This window comes from Leptinotarsa decemlineata, unplaced genomic scaffold (assembly GCF_025532065.1).
Source record: "Leptinotarsa decemlineata unplaced genomic scaffold, Ldec_3_MD MMD2_tig00026307_RagTag_RagTag, whole genome shotgun sequence".
Classification (NCBI taxonomy): domain Eukaryota; kingdom Metazoa; phylum Arthropoda; class Insecta; order Coleoptera; family Chrysomelidae; genus Leptinotarsa; species Leptinotarsa decemlineata.
Genome location: NW_027412681.1, coordinates 14,074,575 through 14,097,013, shown reverse-complemented (window position 1 = coordinate 14,097,013; position 22,439 = coordinate 14,074,575). Strand labels below are relative to the sequence as shown.

Sequence of the window (22,439 nt, the reverse complement as noted above, 5' to 3'; positions counted from 1 at the left end):
TAGGGTCAAAATGACTTATTTCGGTGTCATCAACTTGAAGCAATACATTGAGAATTTGTCCATTTCGCATAAACGCAGTTGGCTGTGTTCAAGGCCGTTATTCGGGATGAGTTTTGCAAAAAGTCTGGCCCATGAAGGTCTATGCTCGTGCCAAAAATCAATAATCCGTTTTCAAAAATGACTAAAATACAGGGGCGTCTTCATCTCAAGTGTGTCACACTAACTGTTACACTGTATACCATAAATGAATGGTAATCAAAATCACTATGAATTCATAACGAAATTGTCAGAACAAAAGTAATGATAATCAAAAGAGTTGATATGATAAAGATAATTGTCACTACTAACTGTTTAACGTGAATCAATTTAAGTTTTTTGACTGAAGAAAACCATATATAGCTACAATATATATTGTTACCATTGAAGTCGACAACAATATGGTGATTTTTCATTGATAGAACTACAAGATATTGAACTATAAAGGTTGCTTCGTGTCAGGTCAAAAATAACATTAACAATTACGTTAGTCAGTAAATGACATCCAAAAAGAGTTTGAGATGAATTCATAAATTTCTTCTTCATCAGAGTGAAGGGACTCTACAACCTTGGTGAATATCAATTGAGAGAAAATCATTCAATAATTCAGTTCTAGAGAAAAAAATCAGCAGACCTAGTTCTTAAAAATTATCAAGAAATTTTTTTGACATTCATTCGGTCTATTCTGAATGTTCCAGTACCAGAAGAACAAGTTTTTCGAAAGTAGCTTTCAAAAACACCAACTTATTTAAAAAAAATTCTATATCTAGATTAATCGATAACTTCAATACATTTTGTTCAGTTACTTTTCATATGTCATTATTCTCATTAGGACGCGAAACGAAATGTGAATGCTTTCATCAACCCTTTTGGAAGACTTCATACATGTGTAGAAATGAATTGAAAATATTTTCCACCAAGGATTTTGTTTTATAGGTATCACTGTTGATGATTGACTGCTGAAACATTCGATGTAGTATAATTTATTCTGTGATATTAGTCTGTTGCAGTTTCACGAATATCCGTATCTTTTTTCTAGACGAGTAGCAAAGTACGATTCATTTTCAAGGAGCTGGAAGGTGAAAACGGCCAAAAAAAAAAATCGATAAAAAACCTTGATTTTCTCTACAAAAAATAACTTCCGTTTACTGACTTTGCACATTTCATTTCACCAAGAGCAGTAAATATCAGAAATACGCGACGCGACGTACTGTGGCTGCTCATCGTTTTGAGGTTCAACTCTGTATACCTCAAACTTCACTGTTCAAGAACTCTTTCATTTGGAAAACTGCGTTTATGTGGAATGAACTTCCTGAGAACGTTTTTCCAAATGGATATAATCTTCAGCGATTCAAATCCAATGTGAATCGCTACTTTCGCATAGGCACCGATCTTAGAGCACTTTGAGGATTCTCCTGTAGTGCTTGTGTTTTTTCCTTTCTAAAAGTGATACGAATGTTTTATAATTGAGAAGAGTTACTTGACATATTTATATATACAGACCCATATTTCTTCTATTTGTTGATGATTAATAACTAATAACGTATCTGAATACTGTTTTCATATTCTAATGATATAGTAATTAATATTCCAAACTGTGTAAATTAAAAGTTTCTATCTGTGTGTCTCCCAAATTCAGTGAATGAATAAAAGATGTTTTTTTCACTCGAGGAACCATCAATATATCATTCCCATTAGATTTTTTGCACAAAATATGCGCACAAAAAATATTTCGTCAATGAGATACGATGAAGAATGAAGAAAGAGCTAAGCCAATTGATTGAAAAATGGTTTCAATTTTCTGAATGTGCAAATACTTCAGAGCATTGTACAAACTACAAAAACATTTCTGTTGGACAAGTGGTATAAATACTTACTATATAGGAATTATTTGATATTTCATAAGTCAGCGTTTTATTTTCATTGCTATCCTTCAGGCTTTCATTATAGTGACTATTGTCATACATTTTTGAATTGTTTCATCAGTATTATCATTTGATTCATGATTATTTTTGATATTATGTAATTATCGATTTTCTTTGTTACAGGTACATAAATTATAGAGTTGCTGAGCACATTCCCAATCCCAAAGCACAGGTAACCATTTAGGAAACTTCAACTACTTTCCAGAAGAAACTATCATAAACAGGTGTTTCGCAAAGTTCGGACCTTATTTACCGTTACACGTAATTTACAAATAGGAAGAGGCAGTAAACTTTAACAAAAAACCACCTAAAACTTTTGTGTGGTTTCTCTGTTGGAAGGGTTTTATTTTCACTGTTGGTATTCACGCCGTTGTAGTTTCGGTTTTACGATGCTAGTAACGTTCCAGAATTATACGAGTTTATTCTCTTTCCATAAAAATCAATGAATGGGAATTCATTGTGTCAATAGAATGGAATTTTTATTTTCACTCCAACAGCCTACATGATGATCACTGCTACCAAACTAGACTGTAATGATAACAAACATTTTAAGATGGTCCTGTCACATTTCATGACAATAATGCAAAAGCGGCTTACTATGATGAGACGCCTATCGATTGACGAGGGCAATTAACAATATTTTTCTGAGAATCTATAGATATGTGAAGTACTGAGTACTAAGTATCGAAAGAACTTCGACAGGTTAGTGACTTTATGGAGGGAAAGAGTCACAGAGTTGAACTGAAAATCCATAATTTTTTTCTCGGCCACGAATATTCATTATCGGGGCAACACAAATAGTTCAAAGATTGATTCCCATAGTTCCACTGCTGCATAAATGCAAAGATGTCGCAATACCAACAAACAAATTAATTGAGTGATAAAATAAAGTTGTTGAGTAGAGTAATTGAGTTATTGTCTCATCAACTTTGGTAACTGTAAAGGAATAAACGAATTACTAATAGCTCAAAAAAAGATAGTGAGAACAATGTGTTTCAAAAAATATGATGACTCATGTAGGGAGCTGTTTACCGATTTCGATATACTAACCGTTATTTCACTATATATATTCAACTGTGTCGTTTATGTCAAAACTCGAATTGACAAATTTGAATCGAGAGTTAATATTCGGCTCTCCACAGAGTATACGTTAAGATCCAAATATAATTTTATAGTTCCCCACCATAAATTGACGAAAGCAGCAAAGGGCCCTCTAATTATGCCCATCACGTTATTCAACAAACTATCTTCCTTGAACAGCTATCAAACCTGCTTTCCTTAAAAAAATGTTAAAAACTGTTACATGACGATATATTTTATTTCCTCAATGAATACTTCCAGGCTGATTTGGAAATATTAATCACTTGATTGCAACAGTTTCGACTGTACTATTTTCAATTGTCATATTTTCAGTTTTATTTTCAATTTTATATCATTATATATCCATATTTTCAACTTCCATATTGAGTAGTATTATTATTCAAACTCAACTAGGCACTCCTCAAACTTGTTTGAGTTTGAGGAGTGCCTAGAAGATGACAGTACTACCAACTGTCGAAAGCGCTCGCAGATAATTAATAGAAGATATAAAGCTTCAAATCCTTTTTGTGAAATTTAATATTGAAATACTGAAAATAAAGGAAAATTAGTTGCCCCCCTTTTTTGAGTGTTTTGTCCACGAATTATTTCATTATTGATTTGTATCATGCACACTCGATAAAATCTCTATCTGTATTTATATCCTGGACCCGGATATCACGCAGGTAGCTATAGCTGCCTACGTGGTCATGTTAGATGTAGCCTGGGAATTCTAGGTCTTCTAACTGGAACCACAAATGTGCGGCTGGCTTCTGTTGTTGACTCCGTGCGTATGTGTTGTTTTCTGCTTTCGGCAAACAAGTGTTGCCAACTTTACACTTGGCTGCACCGCGCTGATGAGGCCAATAGCCAGAAACACGTGTCCGCGGTTTGCCCCCCTGTTTTGAGTGTTTTGTCCACGAATTATTTCATTATTGATTTGTATCATACACACTCGATAAACTCTTTATCTTATATGTCTATATATATATATATATATATATATATATATATATATATATATATATATATATATATATATATATATATATATATATATACCATAACCCGCAGATATTGACCAGTCAACTAAATTTGACCTTTATATATATATATATATATATATATATATATATCCAGATCAGCCTGGAACTATTCATTGAGGGAATAAAATATATTGTCATGTAACATTTTTTTGAAAGAATGCAGGTTTGATAGCTATTTGAGACAGATAGGAAGTTTGTTGAATAACATGATGGGCATAATTAGAGGGCCGTTTGCTGCTTTCGTCAGTTCATGGTGGGGAACAATAAAATTATAGTTGGATCTTAATGTATATTCTGTGGCGAGCCAAATATTATATCTTGATTCTAATTTGTCGATATGAGTTTTGACATCAACGATACAGTTGAATATATATATAGTAAAATAACGGTTAGAATATTCAAATCAGTAAACAGCTCCCTACATGAGTCATCATTGTTCTCACTATCTTTTTTTGAGCTATTAGTAATTCGTTTATTCTTGTACAGTTACCAAAGTTGATCAGACAATAACTCAATAACTCTACTCCACAAATCTATTTTATCACTCATTTAATTTGTTTGTTGGTATTGCGACTTCTTTGCATTTATGCAGCAGTGGAACTATCGGAATCAATCTTTGAACTATTTGTGCTTACCCGAGAATGAATATTCGTGGCCGAGAAAAAAATTACGGATTTTCATGTCAACTCTGTAACTCTTTCCTTCCATAAAGTCACTAACCTTTTGAAGTTCTTTCAATGATTAGTACTCAGTACTCAGTACTTCACATATCTATAGATTCTCAAAACATGATTGTTAATCGCACTCGTCAATCGATAGGCGTCTCATCATAGTAAGCCGCTTTTGCAATATGGTCATAAAATGTGACAGGACCATCTTGAAATATTTGTCGATTTTTATAGAAAGAGAATGAATTGGCATAATTCTGGAACGTTACTAGCATCGTAAAACCGAAACTACAACGGCGTGAATACCAACAGTGAAAATAAAACCCATCCAACTGAGAAACCACACAACAGTTTTAGGTGGTCATATATATATATATATATATATATATATATATATATATATATATATATAATATATTTATTTCAATTTAAGAGCCTCCGGTAGACAATGTTTCAGCCTATTGGGCATCGTCAGTACCGAGGCGGTCCTTGATAGAAGACAAAATGAAAGAAACCAAGAAAGTACTCGATGAAAATAGCTGCCCAAACGCAAGCGAAACATAAGTGGAACCACCTATTGGTGTGACACCCAAGTCAACTTGACAAGTTTTTATGTCAGTGTTGGTGGTTTGACCAATCAACCGACAACTGCGGTAGCAGAAATTTGGGAAGCTAACCTGAAATGCCATCGGAAAACGAATCCACATGTTTCTAGAAATGATATGAAATCTAGAAAGGTTAATGCAGTCAAGCTGCTGGAAAATAATTCCATGAAAACCAAAAAATGAATAAATAAGTACTCTTTGATCAATCCCATATTGATTTCAATTCAAGAGCCACCGGTAGACAGCTGTTTCGGCCTATTGGGCAGTGTCAGTACCGGGCAGGCGGTCCTCGATTGAAGACAAAATGAGAAAAACCAAGAAAGTACGGCTATTTTACCATATTTCCTAACACTCGTTCAATTGAAAATATTACTGGAAACACAAAAAAATTGGAAATACAAAAATCCTCAATCCTTGCAACGCCAAGCAGGTCGAAACAGCGCTGCTTGGTGTTGGATCACTTTGTTTGCGCTCTGTATTTCAATCAGTTGCCATGCAGTGAAAGTTGCAGTGAAAGACAGAGGTCAAATTTCATCGGTAAACGATGTCGGAGCTCGGCTTTGCAACTGACAGACGTAAGGAGCCTTGTCATCTGTAATATTCGCAGATTGAGTTCTCCGTCGATTTCATAGATGAGGGCATATGTCGTCGCCCTTGTTTTTTTAGGCTTGTTCTTTGAGGATAGTTGAGTTCAACAAGACATTTGTGGTTCAGTGTATCATTGATGAGACTATGGTGGATCGAAACAGTGCAGTGGATGATCGCAAATTCATTGCGCTTGGGCTCTGTATTTCAAATAAATACAATGGGTTTTTTAACATGAAGCATAGTTCTTTTATTTGTCAAATGTGATCTCTGAATCGCTAAACATTATCCATAATCAGATGAGATTTCTAGCACTTTTATTTAGATGTCATCCTTACGTTTTCAATTGATATTTGGACCCCATCTTCTGAAATACAACTTTCTGAATCCGGAACCAATTATAGATATATTATTCTCATCATTGGGGAGAAGAGAATGATGGAATGAAATTGAATGAATTATAACGGTGTACTACTGCAGTTTCAAAAACAAATATATGAAAATTAAATATTAATAGTCTTGATATCCATTCCTAAAGGACAACTTTGAATATCTGAAAGAGTTTATGAGATATTTTTCTTCACTTCGATACTTGAATACCGTTGAATATTATTGAAACCAGGGCCATGGTAGAAATATTAAGGGCAAAAAATGAATATTGATCGGAAATCTCAATGAAAAATTTCAAATATCATAATGTCGGTATTAATCCCGAAAAATGATTTTCATATGAATCGAATCACTGGTTCATATTTCACTTTGAAAGGTGATTATTTGATGACACAATTTCCTCATCAAAATTTTTCATAAACAGAATATAAAAAATATGTGTGATATTTTTTGTATCATATTTAGCAGTTTTCCCTCTATCGCTTGAATACAAAAAGGAACGAGGAATTATCAGTTCAAAACTGGAACACGATGATTCTTTTGACTAATTGATGGCGGTCCTTTTTGTGTCACGCTAATTAAACTACCCCGGTTTCGAAAGCATAAAACCTTATTTCCTTTATAAACGTGACACTATTACTAATTGCTGGTGAATAACGGTTGGTTTGAATTTATTCGTATCTAACTGTACGTATTTAAAGAACGGAGGATTAGTTCAAAATTTTTGTTTCAATTATAAAATTTTTTACTTTTCCGTTGAAATGATTTCTTAGAAATTACCTATGTTTCCAGAATAATAAAAAAACCAGGAGGCAATGAAAACATAACTTATATCTAGGAAGTGGGGAAACAGACCAGGATTCAGATGTGTAGGGGGAATGTTGATAGAATCCGGAATGGAGAGATGAATTGAGAATTTGAGATGAATAACAAATTTTCAGACAAGACTAAAAATCGAGAGATAGTGAAAGAAACATATTTTGACTTCGAAAATATTATTGCGAGTACTTGAAGCACAAACTGAATAAGAAATAAGTGATCTTTGTGTAAGTAATGAACGTATTATTTTTTTACAAACTTCATGTTTACGATATGTTTCACTATCACAGTAGCTTTTTCGTAGATATTGACATGCTGAAAATTAATTCTAATATATACTATAATTTTTATATACCCCATGTAATCAGTAGTAAGAGATATCCACTCAGGTACTTCTTCTATCATTATTACCTGAAGCATCTACACAACTTTCATATACCTATGGCAAATCCTCAAGTCATGATTACCTAGTGCATGTATTATGTCAATTCTACATCAATAATACAATGTCGGTTTTCAAGAAATCGATTTCAGTAATGGTGATCTATAAAACCCAGTTGGTGATTCAGTAAAATTTTTAAATTTCATAACTTTCAAATCATTCATCTTCAAACCTTTATTTTCTATGTGCCAAATTTCGAAATATTCGTTAAAGATTTGATTCTCTTATGAAAGATGATTTGAATATGTTTCTTCATTCACATCACTCATACAATGATCCTGAATGCGATTTCTGAAAATCCTGCCAATTTGACCAATATATACCATAGGACAAGTTCCGCAAATCAATTCATATAAATCTGATTTCTCGAATTTGGATGTTTTGTCTTTGTTATTTTCAACTAACTTTTAGAACGTATCACCTGTTATATACGCAAATTTTATATCCTGTTCAGTCAAAAATAAAGCTACTTCTGATGTTGTCTGTCCAAAATATGTTGAAGTTTTTTGATTTTGATAATTTGACTCATTACAAGGAAAAAACACCGAAATTGCTATCGCATAGACTTTTTTGGAAAGTATTTTTCCATTAATTCAGTTCCAAATCCATTGTTAACTGCAATTTGCCTAATGTTCTTCATTGAAATTATCTGGATGGGTAGAATCGTAATTGATAGTAATATCCGTATAGGGAGGTTTGTGTTGAATTGAAAAATCATGTTAGTTGCTTATTCTAATAATTGTCAAGTCCAAGAAATTAATTGAGTTTGAATTGTCTGCATCTACTTCAATAGTTAATTCAATGTTTTTATGTTCATATATTTGGAAATATTAGTTGTTTTGAAAAATAATTTTCACCAGTTCGTTTCTGATAGAAAATTTCGTGTATTATCTGAACATCTTTGTGAGAAGTTTTCATTTTTATATTCATATTATTTTTTTTTCCAAAATTACACACCTTCTGTGGAATGACAAAGAATAAAAAAGTCAAAAGCCATTTTTTTAATGTCTGTTTAGCAAAACACACTATTCAACTGAATTTTCATCAAATATGAACATGTTTCGATATATCAACTTATCGATATTATTTTTGTCATAACATCTGCATCGTTTGATATACTCTCAAACCCATAAAATCATTTATTAAAAATAAATTACTTTTCTGATGAAATCGAGTAACGGAAAGCAATAGACGACACTTCAAAATAAATTTTTATATGTTTGCATCTAGCACTCTCTGTAAATGGTAAATGATTCAGAAAAACACAATGCATCAATATCTGATGATGAAAACATAGTGAAGTAGTTCGATTATTCTTTGCCGTCGCCTCAATTTTACTTATTATGGAAGCTGTGTGTACAAAATTTCAAAACATTCTGTTTCAAAAAAATTATGTCAATTTACAAGATAAAAATCGTACGTGAAAGTAAGACTTTGTTGATATCTAGCCTTTACTGAGAAAAAAAATTGTTTTCCAACAAGATGAAGCTCCTTCTCATTGCATAATATCATTGCGATAGTCCCCGATGATAATTCTCCAGGACGATGAATTAGAAGGACCTAATCTAGATCCTCCGATTCACCCCCACCGGACTCTTTTCTATGGGCATGGTTGAAATCAGATTTTCACGAAAAAAAGGCAACTGCTGAAGATGGCTTACGGAAATGAACTATCAGGCGCTGTAACTAACACCTTATATCTTTCAGAATGTGGAGGAGAAATCATTTTCAGTAATACCATTAAATAGTACTCACTTCGATCTTTTTAGTATAATGAAACTGCGTGTTCAGTTCTATTTTGAAATCGACTAAAAACAACACTATTTTAATTTTTCGGATTTTGCTTGTCGTAATAATGTCAAAAACCTTCCAAATCTATCATTAACATATATGTACTTTATTATGAGGCGAAGTTTCCCTCTGAAAATTAAAGTTGATGTTCTTCATCATATTTAAGTGTCGATATCAAAGGGTGATTAATTTTAACTGGAATATATAATTGAGTATCATCAGCGCCACAAGAAAAGTAGACATATTGATGATTCTAACGTATCAAACGCTTCGCTATGATCAAGTAATATGGCACACGTATTTTTTTTCAATCAAGAAATTTGAAGATGTCGTGAGTGCTCAAATTCAAAAATATGGTTGTATTGGGTTGTTTCAAAAGTTTCAGTGTCATGTGTTTTTGTAGCTCCATATCTCAGTGAATAGCTTTTGTATCGTGGTATACATAACTGATCAATGAAGAGATTCGTACTCTATACATTGATGCTGTTAATTTTTTTCAAATTTCATTTTTCTCTTTTTTCTCTACGAATTCAAACAAAACAAAGATGCTTCCCAATAAGCCAGAAAAATTAACTAGGCATTTGGTAATGTCAGTGTTGATGAATGCACGTTGGTTTGCGAAACTTCGTTTCGGAGATTTCAGCCCTGAAGTAGTCGTCTGACAGTAATCCAGGACGAGAATTTGAGGGTCCTGGTGGAGACTAATTCATCACAAATGGTGCGTGAGATGGCGGAGGACCTGGGCGTCAGCTTCCATGCGGTATTTAATGGTTCAAAAAGTATTCACGTTTAAAATCTGTTCTTTTGCTCAACCAAAAGGATCCTTTTTTTATTCGAATTGTCACCTGAATGAAAAGTGGAACCTCTACAACAACTGGAGACATTCAGAACGGTGGTTGAATACCGAATTCCCAAAGACGAAAACCCACCAAAAAATATCATGGTAGGTTAGGTCCAAAGTGAGTGGGTCATTCGACCCTCCACTGCAACCCGCAACGGCTCACACCTATTCACACTCGACCAAATGAAGCCAGATTCCTAACGAAGCCGATTAGTTTGTATGGCGAGTGGTCTTTCAGGTCAGATGGTGAAAGTACGGCTCTGCCAAACACTGGAAACCTGTTTCGGTCCTCAGCGGGGCAGGTACAAAGTATGTGTTCTGCTGTTTTATCATTTTCCACACAGAGGCGTCACACACTGTCTTCCGACAATCTGAGTCTCTGCACATGATGATTCTAATGACATTGATCTGTGAGAAGGCCTATTAGATATCGTAGTTCATCCCTACTGTAGTCCAATAACTATTTGGTATTGAGCTTCGGAGGGTGAATAAACGCCTTGGATTAATCCAATCCTGGAAGATTCTGCCAGAAGTCCATAAACCTTTTTGACATCCAGGTGTTCAATCTATGTTTGGCAAAGCCTTAAGAGATGCCAATAACAGGTTCTGGTCCGATGAAGCTGCTTGCAGCACCTTCTTTGAAAGGGAGTCAGCAGCCTCATTACCTTACAGGCCAGTATGGTCAGGAATCCAGACCAGAGGCAATTTGTTCAGTCTTCCTTTCGAGAAGTGTCGTTTTTGGCAATTTGCTACCAATTTAAATGTTGCTTGGTAGGAGCCAAGAGCTTTCAATGCCACTTGAGTGCCCGATAATATTTTTATTGACTTGTGTATGAGGTTAAATTCCTCCAATCTCTCCGCACATAATTCAATAGCGTAAATTTCCGCTTGAAACACAGTCACATAGGTTCCTAGGTAGGTTGATATCTCTGTCCTGGGTTTGCGACTGAAAACAACTGCACCAGAACCGAAAGGTCTCTTTGATCCATCTGTGAACCAACAACTATCTGCTCTTAATATTTCCCTCTCCCGGAGGATCCATTCCTCTCTACTCGGGAACAGTACTTTATAAGGCAGTTCGTAGTTGACAGTTAGAGGCATAGAGTCAAAGGTCATTTCCAGGATGCTGTGACTTCCAGTGTCAACCAACAGTCGGTTACACTCTGCATCGAATTGATTTGTGCAATTGGCAAAGTGCACAAGTCTATATGCAGTCCATATAGCCTGTCTCCAGGAAAATGTGGAGAGGAGGTAGATCTAGAATGATCTCCATGACCGCTGACAGTGTGGTATTGATGGCACCACTGACGACCGTGACAAAGCTGTCTCTGTAATCCAGAGAGCTTCGCCTGGGCCGGTTTCTGTAAAGCCTTTCGCCACCAGGCAATTGCACCGTAAGTGATCATCGATATGGCAATCATCACATAAATCCATGGTAAGTGAATGGCTTCGGCTGGTGTAATTCGCTATAGCTTCCTGCAACCGGGCCAAACCATCACAGCAGAATTCTGTTGTGAGGAGATTGACTAAATATACCAAAAATTGCAATTGCATCTGCAGCAGTCCCGAGAACCCAAATTTTATACTGACGAAGTTATTCCACTTGTGTTACGTAGGCAAAAGTGCACTGATACAAATTGATTGAATCAAATTGAATAAGTATCACTGGGATATTACAGTTTAAAGTAGATTCATAGAAACGGCCTAATATTATTATGAAGGCGAAATCCAGATTGAACATTATGTAAAAATATCAATTTATTCTTCTATTGAGACTGTTGGTAGAACAGTGATGTAGGTCACATTTCGAAAAATTTTTCGTAATCATAACATTTCACAAACATCTCAATTATTTGTTTTCATGTGGACAGGAATGTTTCCGATAAAACAGCAACATTGAAAATTAAAGATATATGATTTAATAAATGAGGTATGACATTATGATAAGATGTATCGAATAGGTAGAAATACAAACTGCACCCGTTTCAAATAGAACTCCAAACTATGACTTGGAATCAAAATTTGATACGAATAAGTGAACTGTGACAGTAACCGCAACCAGGAAATAATAATGTTGACGAACGTCACGGTAACGAATCCCAGCCGTTCCACAATGTGTATCGCATCACATTAGGATGCGAAATGGAATGATTTCAACGAACTCGTCTCGTGTGTCACGAAAATGCTTTAAATATGAAAATTTCCGAAAGTATATGACCAAACCAGCTGACATATGTTAAGGTTCAAATTAAAAGTGGAACACAGTTTATCCAGCTGTGTACAAAGCTCGCATAATAATTTGTAACTCTGCGGCCTGAATATATCGCATTGCCAGGGTTGGTTTCGTTCGAAATTTCGAAACAGAATTAAAAAAATTACAAAGCAGAGTTGAGAACTTATTTAGACCGCATGGGATAAGGAATTATACAATTGCCTCAAAGTTGGCAGTATACCAACTATACTGGGATATTCTATATCTACGTATAATTAATATCGTCCCACATTGAAAGATCAAATAGGAACTAACGTTTTCTGAAGGAAACCTAGCAAACTTATAAAAACAAAAAATGACGTCTTAGATTTGAAAAATATGCCAAGACATCTGGTGTATTGCATTGATACAAAAGGCCTCTAATTGAACATTAGAATTATGAGGAAACCCAAAAGAAACTCTTTTGGAGACAATGCTAGCAGGTTGAAAATTTGCTAAATTATAATATACCTTCTCTTGAAGGGATCCCAGTCTCATTGAATAATCTTGAAACAAATGCAAACTGCAGTGTAATCTCTATTTTTCATTTTCATAACTGAAGCGAGCTACTAATTTCAGAGAGTAATTCGATGATGTAACTCCATTCATACCCATATACGCAATTGCTATGAAGCTATCAAAAAAAGCTTTCAATATCGAGAATTCCAAATGAGTTTAACACATGACATTTTTTTTATTCTGCTTGTCATGATTTCTGTATGATCTGCTGTTTCTGATGATTATGAATATCGTTCAAAAATATGAGATTTTCACTTTGTGTCTATCTTTTATTCATCTCATTACATCATTTATGCATAACAGTTTTCGGAATACATCATTTCGGAAAACTTTTTTCCAAAGTTTTGCATATAGCTACACTATTATGAGATTTTTCGTTCTGGAATATTCACGGTGGCATACAGTTCATTCCAATTGGTACATGCCACCATCTCATTCGATATTGAGACTATGGATAAACTTGGAATACGACAAATCAAATTTCCAAGGAAACAACCCGCATGTCAAAAATTCCAGATGGAGATAGGAGTCAAGTGACACCTCTTTCCATTTTTTTTATCAACCCTGTTTTATTTTTGATATTACAATGATGAGCAATGTCAGAAAACAATTTTGAATTTGTATTTGATTTCTAAGTGGGAAATCGAACCAAACATGAAAATTCACTTCATTAACTGGCATGTGATTATATAAGCGAGCTTTTATATCGATCCTTACATTCCGTGGAGATCTTATGGCCTGAAGCTAGTAGCCTGAAACACCTGTATATTTCTTCTTGTAAATTATCCACAGTAGTTGTCTGTCTGCCTACGTCTTGTAGACTAATTAATTGAGCTCTTGTATCGGTCATCAACATTCTGACGAGATGCTAATAGTCTTGAGCCAGTAACCTGAAACACCTGTGTTTTTCATCGTGTAAATTATCTGCAGTGATTGTCTGCCACTTGTAGACTCAATAAGCGAGCTTTTGTATCGTTCATTACTTTCTGAAGAGTTGCTTACAGCCTGAAGCTATTAGCCTAAAATACCTATATATTCTGTCCTGTAAATTATCCACAGCAGTTTTTTTGCATCTTGAAGACTCAATAAGCGAGTTTTTGCATCAGTCATTGCATCCTGAAGAGATGCTGATAGCCTGAAGCCAGTAGCCTATAGCACCTGTATATTTTATCCTGTAAAACATTTACAGTAATTGTCAGCGTTTTGTAGACTCAAAAAGCGAGCTTTTGTATCGATCGTTACATTCTGAAGAGATGCTAATAGCACGAAGCCAGTAGCCTAAAGCACCTGTGTATTTCATTCTGTAAATTATCTACAGTAATTGTCAGCGTCTTGTAGACTCAACAAGCGAGCTTTTGTATCGGTCATTACATTCTAAAGAGTTGCTTATAGCCTGAAGCTATTAGTCTAAAACACCTATATATCCTGTATTGTAAATCATACACAGTAGTTTTTTGCATCTTGAATGCTCAATAAGCGAGTTTTCGCATCGGTCATTACATTCTGAAGAGATAGTGATAGCTTGAAGCCAGTAGCCTGAAGCACCTGTATATTTCATCCTGTAAATTATCTGCAGTAATTGTCTGCATCACATGAAAATTCACTTCATCAACTGTTCGAACTGAGTATCATTAACTTGCATGTGATAATATAAGCGAGCTTTTATATCGATCCTTACATTCTGAGGAGATCTAATAGCCTGAAGCATCTGTATATTTCTTCTTGTAAATTATCCACAGTAGTTGTCTGCCTGCGTCTTGTTGAATAATTGAGTGAGTTCTTGTATCGGTCATCAACATTCTGAAGAGATGCTAATAGCCTCAAGCCAGTAGCCTAAAGCATATGTTTCATCCTGTAAATTATCTTCAGTAATTGTCTGCAACTTGTAGACTCAATAAGCGAGCTTTTGTATCGTCCATTACAATCTGAAGAGTTGCTTATAGCCTAGAGCTAGTAGCCTAAAACACCTATATATTATGTCCTGTAAATCATCCTCAGTAGTTTTCTGCATCTTGAAGACTCAATAAGCGAGTTTTTGCATCGATGATTACATTCTGGAGAGATGCTGATAGCACGAAGCCAGTAGCCTAAAGCACCTGTGTATTTCATTCTGTGAATTATCTACAATAATTGTCAGCGCCTTGTAGACTCAACGAGCGAGCTTTCGTATCGGTCATTACATTCTGTATAGTTGTTTATAGCCTGAAGATAGTAGCCTAAAACACCTATCTATTGCTTTCTGTAAATTATCTACAGTTATTGTTTGCGTCTTGTAGCCTCAAAAAGGGAGCTTTTGTATCGATCATTACATGCTGGAAAGATGCTGATAGCACGAAGCCAGTAGCCTAAAGCACCTGTATATTTAATCCTGTAAATTATCTACAGTAGTCTTGTAGACTCAATAAGCGAGCTTTTGTATCGGTCATTACATTCTGAAGAGTTGCTTATAGCCTGAAACTAGTAAATCATCTACAGTTATTGTTTGTGTCTTGTTAACTCAAAAAGCGAGCTTTTGTATCGATATACAGGTGCCTGAAGCACCTGTATATTTCATCCTGTAAATTACCTACAGTAGTCTTGTAGACTTAATCAGCGAGCTTTTGTATCATTCATTACATTGTGAAGAGATGCTTATAGCCTGAAGCTAGTAGCCTAAAGCACCTATATATTCCTTTCTGTAAATCATCTGCAGTAATTGTCATTGCTCCGCGTAGCCTTGATTGAAATGTCTTCCGTCAAATAAATTTACTTTCATAAAAAATCGTCCTATAATATGTTTACCCAAAAGTTCCGCCTAAACTGTCAGACTTTGGGTATATTGGGTGTGAATTAGCCATGCTATATGGAAAATTCAATCACTCCACTTTTGAAAACAAAACTATATTACGTTCGAGATTTCACAGAATTCAACTCATCAGTCGAAATCACCTTTGTAGAATTCGTGCCGATGAAGAATTCTAAAATTTGTATGACACACTGATAATGCTGTAGTCTAAGTCAAAGTCTGCATATTCTCTATCAAGACAACGTCGCCTAGAGCTGCAACATTGATGCCTTTGTTATCGACTATTTCTGACAGCAGATATCAAGAATAGAGATACAACTGGAAAGTATAAGAACTGTTGGAAGAACTAAAAGATGATAACGTTTTTTCCCGTTCATTGATGTTTCAAAAGGCTTATAACATGGTGTCAGATGTGACATATGTTCATAAGGACATTTCCTACACTTGAATTTTTGAATTTTTTTCGCAGCGTCAGCTTCTTCTTCAGGTCTTAGTGTTTTTAGATGTTCTGAGTTTGATAGTTGTACAATACTTCATAATCTTCACTACACTTATATTACAATCCCTTATCAGCCTGGATTGAATATATTTGTCTTGTATTCCAACAATCAGACGATCTTCAATCAATCTCTCCTCATATCTTGTATTGCACTGAGGATTTGAACATATAAAAACACATAGTTCAGCTTGCTTCTTTAGCTTAGTGAGATACTACTCAATAGACCTTGATTCACCTTGGACTAGGTTATTGAATCTGAATGACTCCATAGGTATGCTTTTTCTCGGTAGAAAATAGTATCATAGGTAGCCAGTAGTTTTACAAGTGTTGATTTCTGGTCTTCGTCAAACGTATTATATATATTCAAACCCTCGTCGCCGATACAATTGAGAAGAATGACTATCTTGACATCCTCTTGAATTTCTGATTTATCAGATGCTTTCAGATATCTTTCTAATTTTTGGTCCACACTATAAGCTTTCGAAACATCAATAAACAGGAACAAACTTCATTATCTTTTAGTACTCCTAACAGTTTTTGTACCTTCCAGTTTGAAATTCAATAAAAACTAAAACAGTAACATTGCTTATCATTGTAATGTCAGTTGGATGCTGTAACGCAGTGTATAGTTATATTTTACCAAGCAATATCAAATTTAGTGAAAACTCAAAGACGGTGTAATAGAGAAAAGAACTATGGAAAGAGAAAACATACTCCTCATTGCTATACGTTAATTGTACGGACAGCTATAAGGAAAAAACCACTTGAGGATTATAGATTTTTGCATTTCAAATTGTCAATATCCTCTATAATAATATTTTTTTGAACACAACGGGTAGAGGGTATTTTGATGACAATAATAATAAAAATACTTTTATCATTTACCATTCCTACAAATCACAAATATTGTAACCAAGGATATAATATACACCTATATTAAGAATACATAAGACAAACATGAAATCCGGTTCAGATAACAGTTGTGACTTGCTGTTCTTCCACCTGTTTCAATAAAGTAGTTGTGAATAACAATTGAGGTAAATGATTTGCAACAGATTACATTTAAAATAGAATAAAAGAATAGTAGAAAATAGCCAAAAAGATGAAAGGGAACATTAGGTCAACAGAAAAGTAACGAAATAGAGAACGTTTCAGGTGCTATGTTCGATTTACTCTGAATGCTCAGCAAATATTCCTTAGAATTTATTTTTAAATGGTTTTCTGAATAAATTTGAAAGTAATTTATCAAGTTCTCAGATATTATCGATGCATGATGTGACTTCACAGGAGAAAGATTGGCTATATATTTCTTTGGAGTTTTTAAGGTTTGTAAGAATCGTTTATCAACGAATGTTCAGATTATGTACAGTTCTGAATTTCAGAATGTGAATACATTCGAAATGTTAATATGCGTTCACATTCAAGAATTACATACATGAGTCGAACACATGATGATTGTATTTTACAGATACGTCGTATTTCTGAGCAATACTATACTATACACTTCATCCCAGTGGTGGAAAAGCGATGTAACTAACGATTCACACAGCATTTTCCCAATATATACTGATAAATACGAAGTAGATTCCATTCAAAGTATAAAAATCAATCAGTTTATAGTTTATGAGTAACATATTTTCTAAGACATGAAAATGTATTTTTGCATCACCGATTATTTAATTTTCATAATTTTCCAAAAAGTTTGATACATCTGTGTTACTGAATATCAAAACCACCGTTTTTCAAATTCATTTTCTGAGCATAATCAGTTGAAATTCCATATAATGAACTAAAATCATCATTGAAAAGCTGTACTGAAATCTCGAATTCACTTAAATTGAAAGAATAATATATTCGAGTATCATCCGCATAAAGATGATAGCTGCGATACTCACAGGGCTCAGTTTTGGGACCACTGATTTTTGTGATTTATATCAATGATTCACCTTAACATCTAGATACAAAATCAATATCACATTTTGCCGATGATACTGCAGTCTCAACAGGAGCTCATAGTCCTGCGGAACTACAGTTGAAACTGAACATAATAGGTCGTAAATTTACGGAATGTTGTCACACAAATAAACTTTTAGTCAATGCCGACAAAACGGTGTTAGTTCAATTCTTCAACCGAAGACAGGGTGATATGAATAATGGGTTGAGTTGGCAAGTTCACATTAATTATGTTTGCAAGAAAATCAACATTTGCTATGCTACGGTTTATTCAGTATTATCTTACAATTTGTTTTTGTGGGGAGAAGGGATTAACATCAATCGGCCAATCATCTCTCAAAAAAGGATAATACATATCTTGTTGTATGGTCTTTGACACACAGATTCTTGTAGACCCATTTTTAGGGAAAGAAAAATTTTAATGGTACCATCTATATACATTTATAATTGTATGCTTTTTGTGAAAAAGAAGGAGTCTGAGTTTGAAACTAATTAAAAGTGTCACAATTACCCAACAAATATATAGAGTATCTCATTTATGACTACTTTCAAACGGAAAGTTTAAGAATACTTTACAGAGAGATGTTTTTATTCTATCAATGAGTATTTTGAGTATACTTTCAAATAATTGTGATCAATGTACTGTAATCCCTATGTTATTTATTAACTCCGTATCATACATCTACATGTTTTTTTTTCTACTTGACGTTTCCTATATCATTGTTGAATGATCATTTGAAAGGAATAAACATTTTTTTTTCCACCGTAGTGTGCGCTGGTCAGGCCCTATACCCCGAAGCCCCGATTTATTCGGGAGAGCGCGCCAGCATTATCAAACAATGACACTCCCCACACCGTGGGGTAAGTGATCATTGGGTCCGAAAATCATGTGCCTTGAGTAAGCGCAGTGAGCCAAGAATGCATCTGTGCGGTTAAGATTTCTACCTAGGTGCGGCAAGCCGGTATGATTTTGAGATTCGAGAGTAGAGAGGGCATCATTCCACCAAGGACTCCAATAATCAGAACAACCATCTTCCAGAGTGATCTTGATAGAGTATGAGGCGTTCGAAGAGAAAACCTCGATATTTTATCCGTTTTTCCTCCTCTTTCCTGACGATATTTGTCTCACCAGGAGCTGAAAACTCCACGACAACTATCTTTTTGCTCTGGTGGTCAAAGAAGACTACATCAAACTTATTAGCTTGTATGAGTCTGACGGTGTGGAACGAATAGTTCCAATAAATTAGGCAATTCTCGTTCTCCATAACGGATTCAATATCCCCCGGAGCGTAGGGCAACACCGGTGTCTCGTCAATACCGTAAGAGTGCTGTAGATGGTAATATAGCACTCACCACGTTATGTCGATGGATATAGGCTGCTGATAGCAAGTGCATTAGGGTCTTCGTCGCCTTGCGGCAGGTCCTACACCTTGTGCACTTTGTGTAAGGAACCTCTATACCCATCACGCGACTGCGGTAGACTGAGTTGTTGAAGACACCATCCTGACAAGCAATGATGAACCCCCTCAGTTTCCGACTTCAGCCCACTCGACCTGAAAAAAGCGAACATCAGGCGCTTTGATAAGCCAAGGTCTCCAATGTTATTGAAGAAGACCCTATGCATTGACTTATCCTTGTGTTTCCGCATAAGTAAGGTGATCTCTGCGGCTTTTATCTGAGCTTTTTGCTGAACGGGTTCCAACTCGGTGACAGAGTTGTGGTCACCTCGTTCAATGTCAAAAACTATACCGAGTTCATCAGCTGCTCAGGCAGTTGCCCTGAAGAGAAATGCTCCAATTCCTGCTCTCTCATGGTCACGGACCATGCAGAGGAGGGGATCCGAACTCATGACGACTTTACAGGCAGTATTCAGTACCATTCTGTCATGAAGACACTCCAAACTCAAAAGTCTACGGCTTCCCTATTGTTGGGGAAAGTACAACCGTGGAACGGACAATTTGGGATGCAAACTTTTATAGAGATGCATCATTTTTCGGGTCTTCACGTCGAGTTGATACAGCTCCTCCCGAGTCCACTTCACTACTCCAAACGAGTAGAGTAAGATTGGAACGGCAAGCATATTTTTGCAGCAACTTTGTTCTCCACCGACAATTCCGATGACCAGATCTGTCGAAGTCTGTGCTGATACTTGCCGCGGAGAGAGTTTTTCACTGCTGTTACCTCTTGTGAGTGGCGGTGTTCCACCCCAAGGTAAGTATACGTCTCTCCGGCATCCAGATGGTGTAGGATGCTTCCATCTACGAGCTGCATATCCTCTCCGTAGTCCCCGTATCGTCCTCTATTGAGATTGACCATTGCACATTTGTCTATCCCGAATTTCATACAGATAGCATACGCGTACTCTTCCACCACATTATTATTATTATTGTTATATTCAAACATTTACAGAATTCAAAATAGTGTGAATGGAATTGACCCTAACATGCTCTCCTGAGGGACTCCTAAAAGTAACTTCCGAGAAGTTGACTCTTTATCATCCATTTAAAATTAACAAAATTGAAGAGCAAGAATTCATTTATTTTCCAACGATTCATATTTTGTTTCTTGTTTCTTGATTGATACATATTTGCATAATGTTAGTGTACGGGTTACTACATACTTCCTGTTCAACAGGATTCAATTAGTTAGGTGGAAAAACAGGGGTGGTGCAAAGAAAATTTCAAAATTCCTTCTTTGTTGAACGAAACGAATATTACTGGAGTTTTTTCCCGATACGTTATCGAAACACTTGCCGAAGTGTTTTTTTGAGCAGATATTAGTTTTTTATAAAAAAAACTTCTCGGTTCACTTCTCCATCTGTACACAAAATAAATAAAGAAAGGAAAGATATGTAGATTATGCACATATACAGATGAATGATTTAGGAAGTGAATGTGGATACAAAAAGAAAAATTAGTTACGCATTAACCATTATATAAATAAAAATAATATGTTGATAGTTTAAATTGATTAGGAAAAAAAAATATTTTTTTACTTTTCAACATTTCATCATCTGAAAATGAATAAATCTGAAATATTGATGGAAACGAAAACCTCGAACAGTCACAGAGTGATATAAACCTTATAATTAGTCATGATTCGATGAAATTTATTTTGAAATGTTTGGTGAGAAATGCCTCAATTAGAGGCATTTATTTTTTGATTTCAAGAAATAGTTCACTTCATTTATAGACAAAATCTATAAATGCGTCAAAATACTGACTGACTAGAATCATCAAAAGTTTTGCAGCGCCAAATGACACGCTTCTTCATGAAAAAACTCCGTTGATTCTGAACCCCTCTCGAATATACATAGCGACGCTCCAATTCGTCCTCCTTCGACCCATCCTGTTATTTTTTCATTATTTGCCGACCACAAAGCGACTTTTCAGTCAGGATAAAGTGATTCGACCGAATATGTAATACCGTTCGCCCGTTTTTCTCGGATGGCTGTTCAAAATGGGTGGAATTTATAATGTCTGCCGAATAAATAACTGAAAATGAAAAATAAATACGGTTCGCCTCGCCTCTTATTGATTCCACGAGCAATAAACATCAATTTGTAAAGGATCCGATGCCATTTAAAGTGTGGTGTGGGCGAAAAGTTGGATATCCATCAGTGATTTATGTTACTACTCTCTCCCGGATTCTGAGGGGTTATTTTCATATACGATAATATTCAATGAACGATGCTTTGAATGCGGATCTAATGTCAGTAATATTTTTCAAAAAAAAATTTGATGAAATATTAATTCGAAATACGTTCGTTTTCATTAATTAAAAATCTCAAAACCCTGGAACCGATTGACCTGAAAAATTAAATGCATGTTCAAATTCGGAATGCTGAATCATAAGCAATAATCTTATAATGCAAAGCGTGCAAAATTTCAAAATTTCAGTATCAGAAATACAGAAGTTCCTAAAACGTGAATTCTGAACACTGAATTCTGAACAAACACCCATAAAAAGCGTATTCTCATTCAAAAATTCTTTTTTTATTCACCGTAGAATTCAAATTGCGGATTGAAACCTGACAAAGATAAAAGGGGAAAATGGTAATAATGAGACCTCAGGAGTACAAAATGAAAAATAATATTATATGCGAAAAAGAAAAGATTATTCTTGATACCTTGCATAACCCCTCAGTTCGAATCAATTGATATTCGCACGAAATCACTACATTTTATGAAGTCAATTTCTCCGCTGT

The 22,439-nt window shown here is 35.1% G+C and overlaps 1 protein-coding gene across 7 annotated transcripts in view; it reads left to right on the top strand.

Moving 5' to 3' along the window:
- The window catches only part of LOC111504836 (uncharacterized), a 1,217,253-nt gene that overhangs the window by 686,802 nt on the left and 508,012 nt on the right, over positions 1-22,439 (top strand). The window lies entirely within an intron of this gene.